This window comes from Hordeum vulgare, chromosome 2H (assembly GCF_904849725.1).
Source record: "Hordeum vulgare subsp. vulgare chromosome 2H, MorexV3_pseudomolecules_assembly, whole genome shotgun sequence".
In the NCBI taxonomy this organism is placed as follows: domain Eukaryota; kingdom Viridiplantae; phylum Streptophyta; class Magnoliopsida; order Poales; family Poaceae; genus Hordeum; species Hordeum vulgare.
In genome coordinates this window covers 663,865,390-663,878,424 of record NC_058519.1, presented here as the reverse complement: position 1 = coordinate 663,878,424, position 13,035 = coordinate 663,865,390, and positions in this window count along the sequence as shown.

The window sequence follows — 13,035 nt, the reverse complement described above, 5'->3', positions numbered from 1 at the left end:
TAAATGGTGTCTTACAATGTAATATGTTCAAATGGTCATCATTTTTCTTTGTATCACTTGCCTAAACTTCTTATAATATGTTCAAATGGTCATCATTTTTACTTTTTCTTCATGTGATAGTGTGTGGATGTCTACATTTTGTGAGTACTGTCAGTAAATACCTTTATTTTTCTAATGTTTTTTTTTAAGTGAACATTCAATTATTGTGTATGTAACCTTCTTTTATTTTTTTCTTGTACGTTCCAAAGGATGGTTTGTCCAGTTTGCCATGCCTATTGTGAGAACAGCACCACGGATAGATGGGGAGTTTACGTCAACAATGACGCTGATACCTTCATAGTAATGTTTCGTCCCTTGGTTCTTACAATGTCGTTTATGTATCTATTTTTCTGTATTTTACTCTCTAGTTATTTATTAAATTTTTGTTTGAGTTGCTAAACCTTTTTTTTACTCTCTGTTTTTTGTATCTTTTATGTAGAACATACCATGCACTATAAGGGACAGTCTAAAGCACATTGCTGGAGGGTTCTTCAATTTCAGAGCGTATGATAAAAGATATTGTCTCCAAGTGTACAAAGGGTACAAGACCACAGTGATGGGAGGCAATGATTGGGCGAAGTTTGTCTCAGACTTGAATCTTGGGGATGGTTCATTTGTCGTTTTTGACACATCCAAGCGCTCAGCAGTAGCGTACGTGGTCCATCTTGGTTCTATGCATGACGTGCCAGATGAGGACGAAGCAAGCAAAGGTGATGGTGTAGATATTTTGAACATTGAGTCTGACGAGGAGTTAATTGATGAGGATGAGGAAGTAGCTGCTCCAGAACTTGTGTACACATATGGTTGTGTTCTAAGCGACGATGAAAGATCATTGTTGGATGTGGTTCTTTCCAACAATGATGGCTATGTTGGATCTTTTTTCATTCACCGGATGACAACCACAAACATAAGCAGGAAGATTATTGTAAATGTCATGCATACTTACTTTTTTTTGTTCACTGTGCATTCTTTACTCTAACATGTTTTTTCCTTTTTCTATTTATATGTGTATATTATTAATATGTAGAAAATCCCAAGGAAAGTCGCTCAACAACTGAACTTACCACTAGTGGGTGTAGTTAGCATTTGCATTGGTGCTGGTGAATGCATGAATGTTGCATACCACACTGATTGTGATGGCCGGGTGGTTTTTAAGAATCAATGGGGTGTATTTGCAAGCCAGAGCAACCTTCAAGAAGGCGACGACATTGTTTTGAGCTTCAAACCCAGCAATGGCGGCGACATAGAGGTCATATGTGTTGTGCACATTCTGAAGATGCCAGCAGTATAAAAGAATGTGTTCTTAGAGGAAGGAAGTTAGTCTTATGCATGTGTTTTTCTTTTTTCATCCAAAATGTGTAGGGGTAATCACTTTCCTCTCTCAACACTGTAAAAGAATATGCCAGCAGTGTAAAAGAACTTGTTGTGTTTTTTGCTATTTTTCTACCAGTAAGCAGTGTCTTTGAAGTATGAGAGTTTGAAAGTTTTTTATGGCAATCACTATGTATGGATTTTTTTTTATGTAATATGATATGATGTGTGTCATTTCATCTATTCATTTTTTCTACCATGTGAATGTGATATCCTGTGTGTTATTTACTTCTCTTTTTTTTTCTCGCATATGATTCCGTACTTTTTTTTTGACCGTTTCAGTAAACCCGTTTATAACAGGCATTAGTTTTTTTCCCCGATGAAAAAAAAAACAAAAATAGTGATGTGTTTGCCTGCATTTTTTCCACACATGATATGTGTTTATTGTAGTTAATTTTTTTAGTTACTTTTCATTTATGTTTTTTCAGTTTTGTTATTCATGGAAAGGATACGTCAACATGATATTTTACAAATTATCCATTCAAGATGCGCTCATTTTTTTTATGCTAGTTGCAATTGCAAGTTTTTCGAGTTAGCTTGCAATCACATTTTTTTGAGACAAATCATAATTGCAAGTTTTCTGAGGTACCACGTAATCGAAAGTTTTTTAGGCAGAGGCAGCAATTGCATCTTTTTTTTTGTCGGAGCATGCAAACGTAAGTTTTCTGCAGCAATACGCAACTGCATGTTTCCCGAGTACTTGCAACCACAAGTTTTTTGCAGGTACCCACAGTCGCAAGTTTTCTAAGGCAACCTGCAATTACAAGTTTTCCGTAGGTGCCTCAGAAAATTAGGTCGCCCCTCCCCTCCTTTCTATTTCCCGGCCAGCGGTTGATTCTACCGAGGCCCTCGACCTTTTCCCATTCCCGAAATCCCCAACCAGACCAAACCGTCCCGTGTCTGTCCGGCCAGCCATGGAGGCGGCGGCTGCCAAGCATGCGGCCTTATATGCTTCGGTTGCAGCAGCTGCTACCGCCATGTATGCGGCGGTGGCTGCCAAGGATGTGGCAAGCTGCAATCGCAAGTTTTCCGAGGCAGGCCGCAACTGCATGTTTTTTTTAAGCATCCACAATTGCAAGTTTTTTGAGACATGCCGCAACTGCAAGTTTTCGAGGGAGGCCGCAACTACAAGTTTCCGAGGCAGGCTGCAACTGCATGGTTTTAGAGGCATGCTGCAACTGCATGTTTTTTTTCGAGGCATACTGCAATCGCAAGTTCTCTAAGGCAGTCTGCAACTGCAAGTTTTCTGAGGCAGGCTGCAATCGCAAGTTTTCTAAGGCAGTCTGCAAGCGCAAGTTTTTCCGAGGCAGACCGCAACTGAAAGTTTCCGAGGCACGCCGCAACAGCATGTTTTTCGAGGCAGACCGCAACTGCAAGTTTTCTAAGGCAAGCTGCAATCGCAAGTTTTCCGAGGCAAGCCACAACTACAAGTTTTCCGAGCGGACACCGCAACTGCAAGTTTTCTGAGACATGCTGCAACTGCAAGTTTTTCGAGGGAGGCTGCAACTACAAGTGTCCGAGGCAGACCGCAACCGCATGTTTTTCGAGGTAGACCGCAACTGCAAGTTTTCTAAGGAAAGCTGCAACTGCAACTTTTTTGAGGGAGGCCGCAACTGCAAGTTTTCCGAGGCAAGCCGCAATCGCAAGTTTTTCGAGGGAGGCCGCAACTGCAAGTTTTCCGAGGCAAGCCGCAATCGAAAGTTTTTCGAGGGAGGCCGCAACTGCAAGTTTTCTGAGACATGCTGCAACTGCAAGTTTTTCGAGGGAGGCCGCAACTGCATGTTTTTCGAGGGCAGACCGCAACTGCAAGTTTTTCGAGGCAGACCACAACTGCAAGTTTTCTAAGGCAAGTTGCAACTGCAACTTTTTCAAAGGAGGCCGCAACTGCAAGTTTTCCGAGGGGAGGCCGAGGCCGCAAATGAAAGTTTTTCAAGGGAGGCTCCAACTGCAAGTTTTCTGAGACATGCTGCAACTGCAACTGCAAGTTTTTCGAGGGAGGCTGCAACTGCAAGTTTTCCGAGGCAGACCGCAACTGCATGTTTTTCGAGGCAGACCGCAACTGCAAGTTTTCTAAGGCAAGCTGCAACTGCAACTTTTTTGAGGGACGCCGCAACTGCAACTTTTTCGAGGGAGGCCGCAACTGCAAGTTTTCCGAGGGGAGGCTGCAATCGCAAGTTTTTCGAGGGAGGCCGCAACTGCAAGTTTTCTGAGACATGCTGCAACTACAACTTTTTCGAGGAAGACCGCAACTGCATGTTTTTCGAGGGCAGACCGCAACTGCAAGTTTTCTAAGGCAAGCTGCAACTGCAGCTTTTTCGAGGGAGGCCGCAACTGCAAGTTTTCCAAGGGGAGGTCGAGGCCGCAAACGAAAGTTTTTCAAGGGAGGCTGCAACTGCAAGTTTTCTGAGACATGCTGCAACTGCAAGTTTTTCGAGGGAGGCTGCAACTGCAAGTTTTCCGAGGCAGACCGCAACTGCATGTTTTTCGAGGCAGACCGCAACTGCAAGTTTTCTAAGGCAAGCTGCAACTGCAACTTTTTCGAGGGAGGCCGCAACTGCAAGTTTTCCGAGGGGAGGCCGAGGCCGCAAACGAAAGTTTTTCAAGGGAGGCTGCAATTGCAAGTTTTCTGAGACATGCTGCAACTGCAAGTTTTTTCGAGGGAGGCTGCAACTGCAAGTTTTCCGAGGCAGACCGCAACTGCATGTTTTTCGAGGTAGACCGCAACTGCAAGTTTTCTAAGGCAAGCTGCAACTGCAACTTTTTCGAGGGAGGCCGCAACTGCAAGTTTTCCGAGGGGAGGCCGCAACTGCAAGTTTTTCGAGGGAGGCTGCAATCGCAAGTTTTTCGAGGGAGGCCGCAACTGCAAGTTTTCTGAGACATGCTGCAACTGCAACTTTTTCGAGGGAGACCGGAACTGCATGTTTTTCGAGGGCAGACCGCAACTGCATGTTTTCTAAGGCAAGCTGCAACTGCAGCTTTTTCGAGGGAGGCCGCAACTGCAAGTTTTCCAAGGGGAGGCCGAGGCCGCAGATGCAAGTTTTCCTAGGTAAACCATAATTGTAAGTATTTTAAGGCAGATCACAACTTGAAGTTTTTCGAGGTAGCCCGCAATATATGGTTTTTTGAGGTCGCAAATAGTTGCAAGTTTTTTAAGGTAGCTAGTAGGCCACAATATATGGTTTTTCGAGGTAGCCCACAATATAAGGTAGTGTGCAACCGCAAGTTTTCATTGCAAATAGTTGCAAGTTTTTTTATGTAGCTCGCAAGAACAAGTTTTTCTTTTCCAATAATCTATTTCTTCAGTCCCTTTTTCTTATGTTTCTTTACTTTTAAGTTATTTTTGTTTTTCTTGTTTTTAGTCCTTGTCTATTTTTAAAAAATAATACTTACTGTTTACTTTTATTTATTTATTTATTTTGTATTTGTCAATTGGTTATATTTGTTTTTATTTTTATTTTATTACAATGTTTTGTTCTAGTACACATTTTTATTTTGTTGTTTCTATACCATCATTTTTCTAAATAGACATATTTTCAGGAGTGACCTTTGTTGTGTTACACCAATGTCCAGTCTAAAGGTTGCCCCATGTTTTTTTTAGTTACTGTCTTATCCTTATCCTGTCAAGACATCAAGACAGGGACGTTACTGTTTGAAATTTATTAGAGGGGAAACGAGCTGCTCGAAGCAGACAGCTGCTCCTCTACAGGTCCTTTACGGCGGCATGGATAAGCACGGCGGCGAGCCTCCCGGCGACGCGCCCCCCCTCAAGGTTAGGTTCATACCTCAGGCGTTTCCATCCCACGCCCTCGCCATGATGTTCTACCGCCGCGACTAGCATATTCTACCCCCGTTTTTTCTGTCACCTCCTCCCGCTTTCGTTTGAGATTGGGAAATTTCGGGTAAGGTTTTCTCTCTGGTGGTGGATTCAACAACCTCGGGGTAGTTGTAGGGAGGTTTTTTGAGATTGAGGTAGTGTGGATCTGGTACCAACAACTACAGAGTTGTTGTGAGCTGGGGAACGACAACGACGAGGGCGGCGCGCCAGTGGGGAAGGAGGACGGGGACGGGGAGGTGCAGAGCGCGTACAGCGGTGGGGTACTCGACGGCCTCGCTGTATTGGATGGGTCAGACTTAGATTTCAGCAAGATTTCACAAGTTTCTCTGAATGTGTTGCTCATTTTTGGTATTGGGGAATAGGCACATTTTGATATGTTGCTCCTCAGCACTGGAAATTCATGATATGGTGTACTCATCATTGTTTAGTTGATGGGGTAGTCTTATTCTTTTTGTGTGAGCCAATTGTGTGCTTATTTATTTTCAATGTGATTAATATGGAGTGTTCAACCTTAGCTATCAGAAGTTTCTCTGAATGTGTTTTTCTACTGTTGTTTTCCCAATGTAAGTTATATTGACTGAATGAATGTGCTTTGTTTGCTGCCACGTGCTGACGCGACTTATACTATGGCCCAATGCAGAGATTGTGATAGGTTTTGTATATTTTTCTAGTCATCCAATTGCTTTGTAATTGGTTCCCTTGTATTGTATAACTAGATACTATATGTTTAAAGAGCCAGAGTTCCAGGCTTTTATGCACTCATGCGTATACTATGAATGTTATATGTTTGCATCGTCTACCCTCTTTTTGCTTTGGATATAGTATGGAAATTTTTGTATTGTTATTGTGAATATTTGTTCACTGTTTTTGTTGTTATGTGAAGTTTACTTCTTAAATGTGGTGCAGATAGTTCATCTTGGGCATGTTTTTGCGGTCTCGGATGTACCTCCTGTGTTGTGTATGTTGAAGTACCATGAATACCCACTTTCTTTTCTCATGTTCGAAGAACACACTATCGTAGATCAACTATGTGCATGTTGTGCTGCAGTTATTTTTTTTTGAGTTTTAGTTGAATCTATTCTTTTTAGCTGTTTTGTTTTATCTGAATCTGTTCTTTTTGATGCCTAGTTTTTGAACATGTATATTATCATTTTTTATGTTTGTGTAATATAGCTGATTTTGATAAGGCATGCATTATGTAGGGAATGGAGTTTTCAGATCATCTTTGTTGTCCTTTTTTGATTGTTGTGTTTGTTTTTCTTTTTCTATTATGTTTTTGTAGGGTCATGTATGCACACCGAGTGCATCACAAATTGGAAAGGAAAAAAATGATACATGTACTCAGCATGCTGGAAGTAATACAAACAGTGGAACAATGTTTCAAGCACCAAGCAACGCTGAAGATGCAAACGCTGAAGTTCAAAATGAGGAAGAGCATCCTGAAATTAACATTGATCTAACTGAAACAGAAGTGTCAGATGGGCTACTCTGTGATGATGTGATTAATATGGTAAATTTTTTTTGTATGCATTTTTTATGTGTTGATGATGCTCATACTTCGTCTATTTGGTTATTATCTTTTTGTAATATATTTTCTTATTATGTGTATCACTTATGTTATTCCATTTTTTGCACTAATGTGTCCACTATAATGAGATCTTACCTGTGCCTTATTGTGATCTTTCTTCAGTTAAGGAAAAGCGTTGAAAGGAAACAAAATCGAAAAATTATACGGAAGGAAACGAAGAAGGTATTTTAGCTTAAGTTTTCAGTGCATACAAAATGATTACAAAGCAGTTATGTATGTGCTGTTTTTTTTTACTTTTTTATGTGTTGTCGGTACTTTATGAAAAGTGGTTTTACATTTTTCTCATGCTTTTTGTTGTTTGTTGTGTCCAAGCAGAGAAATAGAATTAGTAAAGAACATGTACACAAAGGCCGTGGCGATGCTGTAGCAAAGGCATACAGCAGGTGTAGCGTCTCATACTTTGTTGAAGTTGTCAAGTCCACAACAAAGAGTGCAAAGAAAGTAGAATTGGTCAGGGGTATTGGTTTTGGTTTCATGCTTGAGTTAGATGACTGTATTGTTCCAAGGCCATTTGCCCAGTGGATAGCTGATAATGTTTCTGTCAAGGATGAACAAATTCTCCTCAACAATAAGGGCATTACACTGAGTGTTGAATCTGTTTTCCATGTTCTTGGGATACCAGCAGGCGAAAACACAATCAGCATGGCCAACGATGGAGGAAAGGCTGATTTTCTTGCTTTTTTTGGTCTGTCAGAAGTCCCAACAATCAAGTACTTTGGAAATAAGATAATTGCAGACGAGGAGATGTCTGATGAAGGATTCATTCGTTGTTTTATGGTCGTACTTCTTGCAACCTTCTTGTGCCCAACTTCAAACACAAAACCAAGTACAAAGTACATGGCAGCACTAAATGATGTCAGCAAGATCAAAGGTTTCAATTGGTGCAAATTCACGCATGAATGGTTGATGCAGGCAATAAGCAAGTATCAAAAGGAAAAGCTCAAACAAGACAGAATAACAATAACATTGGGAGGATGCATTTTCCATCTTGCGGTAAAGCATTTTTTAATGTTTTTTCTTACTTTGAATACCGTCTAAGCTCGCTATTTTTCCTGTATGTATTTTTAGTTTCTCACGTCTATTTTTTGCTGAATATATATGTGACAATGACAATTGGGGTGAATTTTCTACTTTTGTTTATGGGATCAAGGTTAGATGCCTGGATTTTATTGATTTGGGAGCATAGAACTGCAGTCTACAATGCCAAGACTTTTTGTATGGAAAGGGAACCTAATTAAACATTTTAGCGATATGCTTGTTGACTTGAATGGAGCTTATGGAGCTTTCAAAGTAAGAGTCTCGTCTTTCCTGTTATGTTTGTTTATTTTACAGTGTTATTTATAAAATATCAATAGATTCTCCAATTTTCTTATATATATGTAAACTGACTTTTTTTGTGCATTCTTTTTGTTGGACAGGTAAAAAATGAGTCTGAAACTTGCTATGGTGAACATATATATGAATGGGCTAGCACTGATAAAAACTCATACATGATGGATGCTATACAAAGAACAGTTGGTGATTCGTTTAGCATGGAGGTTTGTTTCTATCATTCTGTGCAATGTTGTTTTCGTGTTTTTCTTATTGTTCATAATGCTGCAATTAACAAAAAACAGGTTAAAGAAGATATATATAAAACATTCCAACATTTCATGAAAGATGAAGGGCGAAGCACATGTTCAAAAGTGAAGGAGTTGATATTACAAACACTAAAAATAGTGTTGTGTGCCCGTGCTGCTTCAGAAAAAACAGTTAAGATTGACTCAAGCAACAATGACTATGTGTCAGCAAATGGCAATCTTGATTCAGATGCAACTGTTAAAGTCAATTCACACGGAGAACCTGAGGATGGTGGTAATGGGTTTTCTTTTAATTTTTGTTGCTAATCATGCTGTTTTTTCTTCTGTCAAATATGTTTTTGTTATTGTTCTTTGTAATATACACTGACCCAAGTTATCTCTTTCTTTTTCTTGGCAGAAACAAACATAATGGCAAGTTAGAAGAGGAAATTATCAGATGAGGAAGAAAGGTCAACAAAAAAGGAGAAAAAATTAAGCCAGCAGTCTACTGGCTCTGTAGGAACACATAGCAAGGCACAACAACACTTAGTAGGGGATGATCGAAATGCATGTACACAAACATCTATTCCTGAGTTTGTAAGTTGATTGCTTGTTTTCCCATTTATCTTTTCTTTTGTTGTTATGTTTTTGCTCCCTGTAGTAATAGTTTTGCACACACGCTTGTTAATATTTTTGGTAGGTACAAAGCAAATCATTCGAGTTCGAAGAAACAAACAAAGCTATTCACAAGCAAAAGAAGTCTATGAATTCAATAGGTGCTACCGCTGCTAGTTTTGATTATATGCTTTGTAGTAAAGAAAATCCCTCTACTTCCTTCAAACAGCAAGCTCAAGGTGTAACAACAAGCACCCACTCATTTTTTGGGTTCACAAATAATACCAGCTCACAGAAGGTACTTTCTGTAGAAATGTCACTATCATTTCCATTTTTATTTATTCCTTTCTATTATTTTTCTGCCGACCAACCAAGTGTTGTCTGCCTTCTTTTCTTTTTGCCTAAATTTTTGTACTTACTTCATTCAGGAAAAACAAATCAGTGACAAACTGTTAGAAAACAAGATGAATCTAGATATGAACAAAGTTTTTTTGCCACGTATTGTTTGGTTTGTCAATCATATAATTCAAGCAGTACTTCATTTGCTTTTCCTTTTTTTGTTATGCTGCTTTTTTACGTACACCTTTTGAGGTTTGCATGTCTGCTTTTTTGTAGATGATGAAATAGAACACACACAGAGTTGCTGGGCTAAATATCTGGATGAAGCTAGAAAAAAGTACTTCTTCTACAGTGATGATATACCAACGTTTCGTCTTTTCGAAAACAATGATGATTGTGGCAAGGAAATTACAGAGCCTGAGTTGTGGCGTCCTTTGGACATGGACTCAGATGCATACGAAAGAAAGATCCAGGTAAAAAAAAATCTGACTATGTTCTTTTCAATGTTTTTCTTCCAATTGTTCATTGTTTAATTGTGTCCCTTCTTTTCCATATTATATTTCAACCTTTTATTTGAAAATATATATTTTATCAACGTATTCAGGCTGCCAAAAATAACATTCCCACTGACAACGATGAGGGAGTGTACAATAGCAAAACAACAGAAGTAGAACAGGGAACCAATAACACAAAGGTAGAGATACATGTCGACATTTTTGTCACAGTGTTTTTTCGTTATTTTGCACGGAGCAAACTAAAAGTGCATCATGAATATATAACATCTATATTGTTGTGACAGGAGTTTCAGGATGATTTCAGCAGCATGGAGAAGGACATCCCTGCTTGTTGTGGACAGTACCAGCAAAGTGAAAGCTACACTAGTATAGCACCAAGGCCTTTAACTGTAATAAAACCAGATGGAACCATTGTACACCTGGTTAGCAGTAGTTTTTTTTGTTCCATTTTATTTTTTGCTGTGTTATTCTGTTAGTGAAACTAAATTTTGCACTTGTTAATCAACAGACATCACCAAAGGCAGACAAATTATTTCAGTGGAACCGTGATCAAACATGTTACTCGCCAAGAAACAGAAACAACATTTTTTCCATACAGAGTAAATCACATGCAACAAACATTGACTCAAGTCAAAGAGAAGAGGTCCCTATATTTTTTGTTCTGCTCTAGTAGTTCTACAATTATTTTCGGTGTTCACTGTCTTATATTGACTAAAATTGCAAAAATGCATCAGGGTTGTCGTACTCATATGATAGTAGGCAGAAGGTTATTGCCTGAGTTAGATGAACAAGTCTCTTCACCAGATGGAACTAAACAGAAACCAATAAGCTTCATAGACAGTCCGATAGTAAGTGGGTTATTTGTTTCTATTTTATCTTTTTTGTTATCGCAATTTTTGTGGAGTTTCTGTTTTTATATTTTTTTTGTATTTTTTGCAATTTGCTGATATAGATTTTCTTTTTGCATTTTTGTGATGTTTGCTATAGGCCTCCCCAGATGTGCAAATTCTGGGTGAAAAGTCTCTACAGGATAACAACATGAACATGCTTGCCAAGTCCGATGATTATTACAACACACGTCTATTGTTAGGCAGCACAAGCAGCTCAATGGGAATAGAAAATGTTCCACCCAAAAGAATTGTGCAGCCAAGTAGATATTTGTGTTCTCCTTATGACAACCAACATAGGGGATCAATCATGAGTCATGAATCGGATCTGTATGACAATATCATCACCTTAAGTGCTCATCCAGATTTTAAGGGGTATTGTCTTGTTGTAAATTTTTATTTTTTTTCTGTATGCATTATTATTACTGTTTTCTATGTTTCAATTATTTCAATTTAATTTCCATTTTTATGTTCTTCTCTGCAACCTTTTTCCCATCAACATGTGTACACAACACACAGGAGATGGGTTGTTGAGATTGACAACTACAGGGTGTCTTTACAACAATTGGGGAACTCTTTCAAACAAAATGGATGGGTAGAGGCATATGTGGTAAATGTGTTCTGCAGAAAACTTTTCAGGGACAACCACCCTAAAGTATCTCAGAGGCACTTCTTCTTTCACACTGCCAGTGTAAGTTTTCATTCTGTACATGATTTTTTTTACATTCTATTTTGTTGTCTGTTATAATCTTGCATGGAGGGTTTGACGTTTATTTCTCACATTTATTTTCAAAAGGAATACTTTCTTCAGAAGTGGAACAATGAAGCTACTAGAATAATATGGAGAGACAAATTAGTAAAGAGCTTTATTGGAGCTGGGAAAGCGAAAGAACTTCATCTCTGCAACGAAGTATACGCCCTGCCTAATACCTTTGTCATATTTATTTTTCTTCATTGTTTTGTGCAATATGTATGCATTTTTTATTATCTATTTATTTATTTCTTTCATGTTTTGTTTTCTTGGTGGCAAGTTGTTCTTTCCAACAATACATGAATCGCACTGGTTTGTTTTCTTGGTGGACCTTTGTGCCCGCAAATTCATTTTCCTTGATTCTAAATATGATGGAGACAGCATTTACCACAGGAGTATAAGGCACATGATGGTAACAACTCATAACAATACAGTTTTAAAGTCCTTCTACAGTTTCAATAGCTTTTTCAGAATATATTTTTTAACCATTGTAGATTGAAAATTTCAAACAAGCTTGGAATCATGCTGGTCTTCAGAATATGGGATTCAGACACTTTCAGATTGCATATCCAAACTTACCAAAGCAGGACGGGAAGTTAGTTTGCATATCCAATCTAGTTATTTTCCTTACATTTACCTCTGTATGTTTTTTTTAGTTTGGGCTTTTTCTTTCTAATGCCTACCTCTTTTTTTCGCCACTAAAACAGTGATGCATGCGGGATTTTTGTATTGAAGTGGCTAGAAACTTGGCGGTCAAGGAATGCATTACAAACTGTTTTCAGGCAAGAAAATGTAAGAGATGCACGCATCAGGCTCGCAGTTGATATCTTGTTTAGTGTGCACAACATCAAGAACGATGCGAAGAAGCTTGTAAAGGATCTGTAAAGCATTGATTAAGGTAAATGTTTTTATGTTTTCCTTGTTAATTTTACGATGCTATGCAGCTACCGTGTTCCCCTATCTAAGTTTTTTTCAACGTTTCGTTTTTCAGGTGAATCAACAGTGCACATAAGAATGACAATAGTACAGTAGATTGCAAAAACACAAATAGCAGAGCTATATGGGTACACTCGATTCACGAAAAAACACAGGAGTGATGTCATGCCTACTTTGTCTAGTCATGTAGTCAACTTCTTATTAATTCACGAAAAAACACAGCAGTGTTCGGGAGTTTGTCGTTTCCATGTATTGTTTTTATGGTTACAAGTGTTCGTGCACTATGAGAAGAGCAATGATGTAATGTCTCTGCTGCTAATGGTTTTTACTTTTGCATTGCAGTTCTTCTTTCATTGTTTTCTCAGTTCTTTTTGATATCCTTATACTCTGTAAACAGGGAATGGTGTTCTTTTTCTGTGAATCTTTTTTTGTACAGGATGAAGTTTTTTTTGTCCTTTGCTCTTTTTTTGACACACTTTTTTGTACATTTTAATGGTGTTGTACTACAAGTTTTTTTGTCGAGGAGTGTACCATTTTCTTAAAGAAATAAAGTACAAGGGTTTCTAGCGATGACTATTACAGGTATCATATGTAGTAATA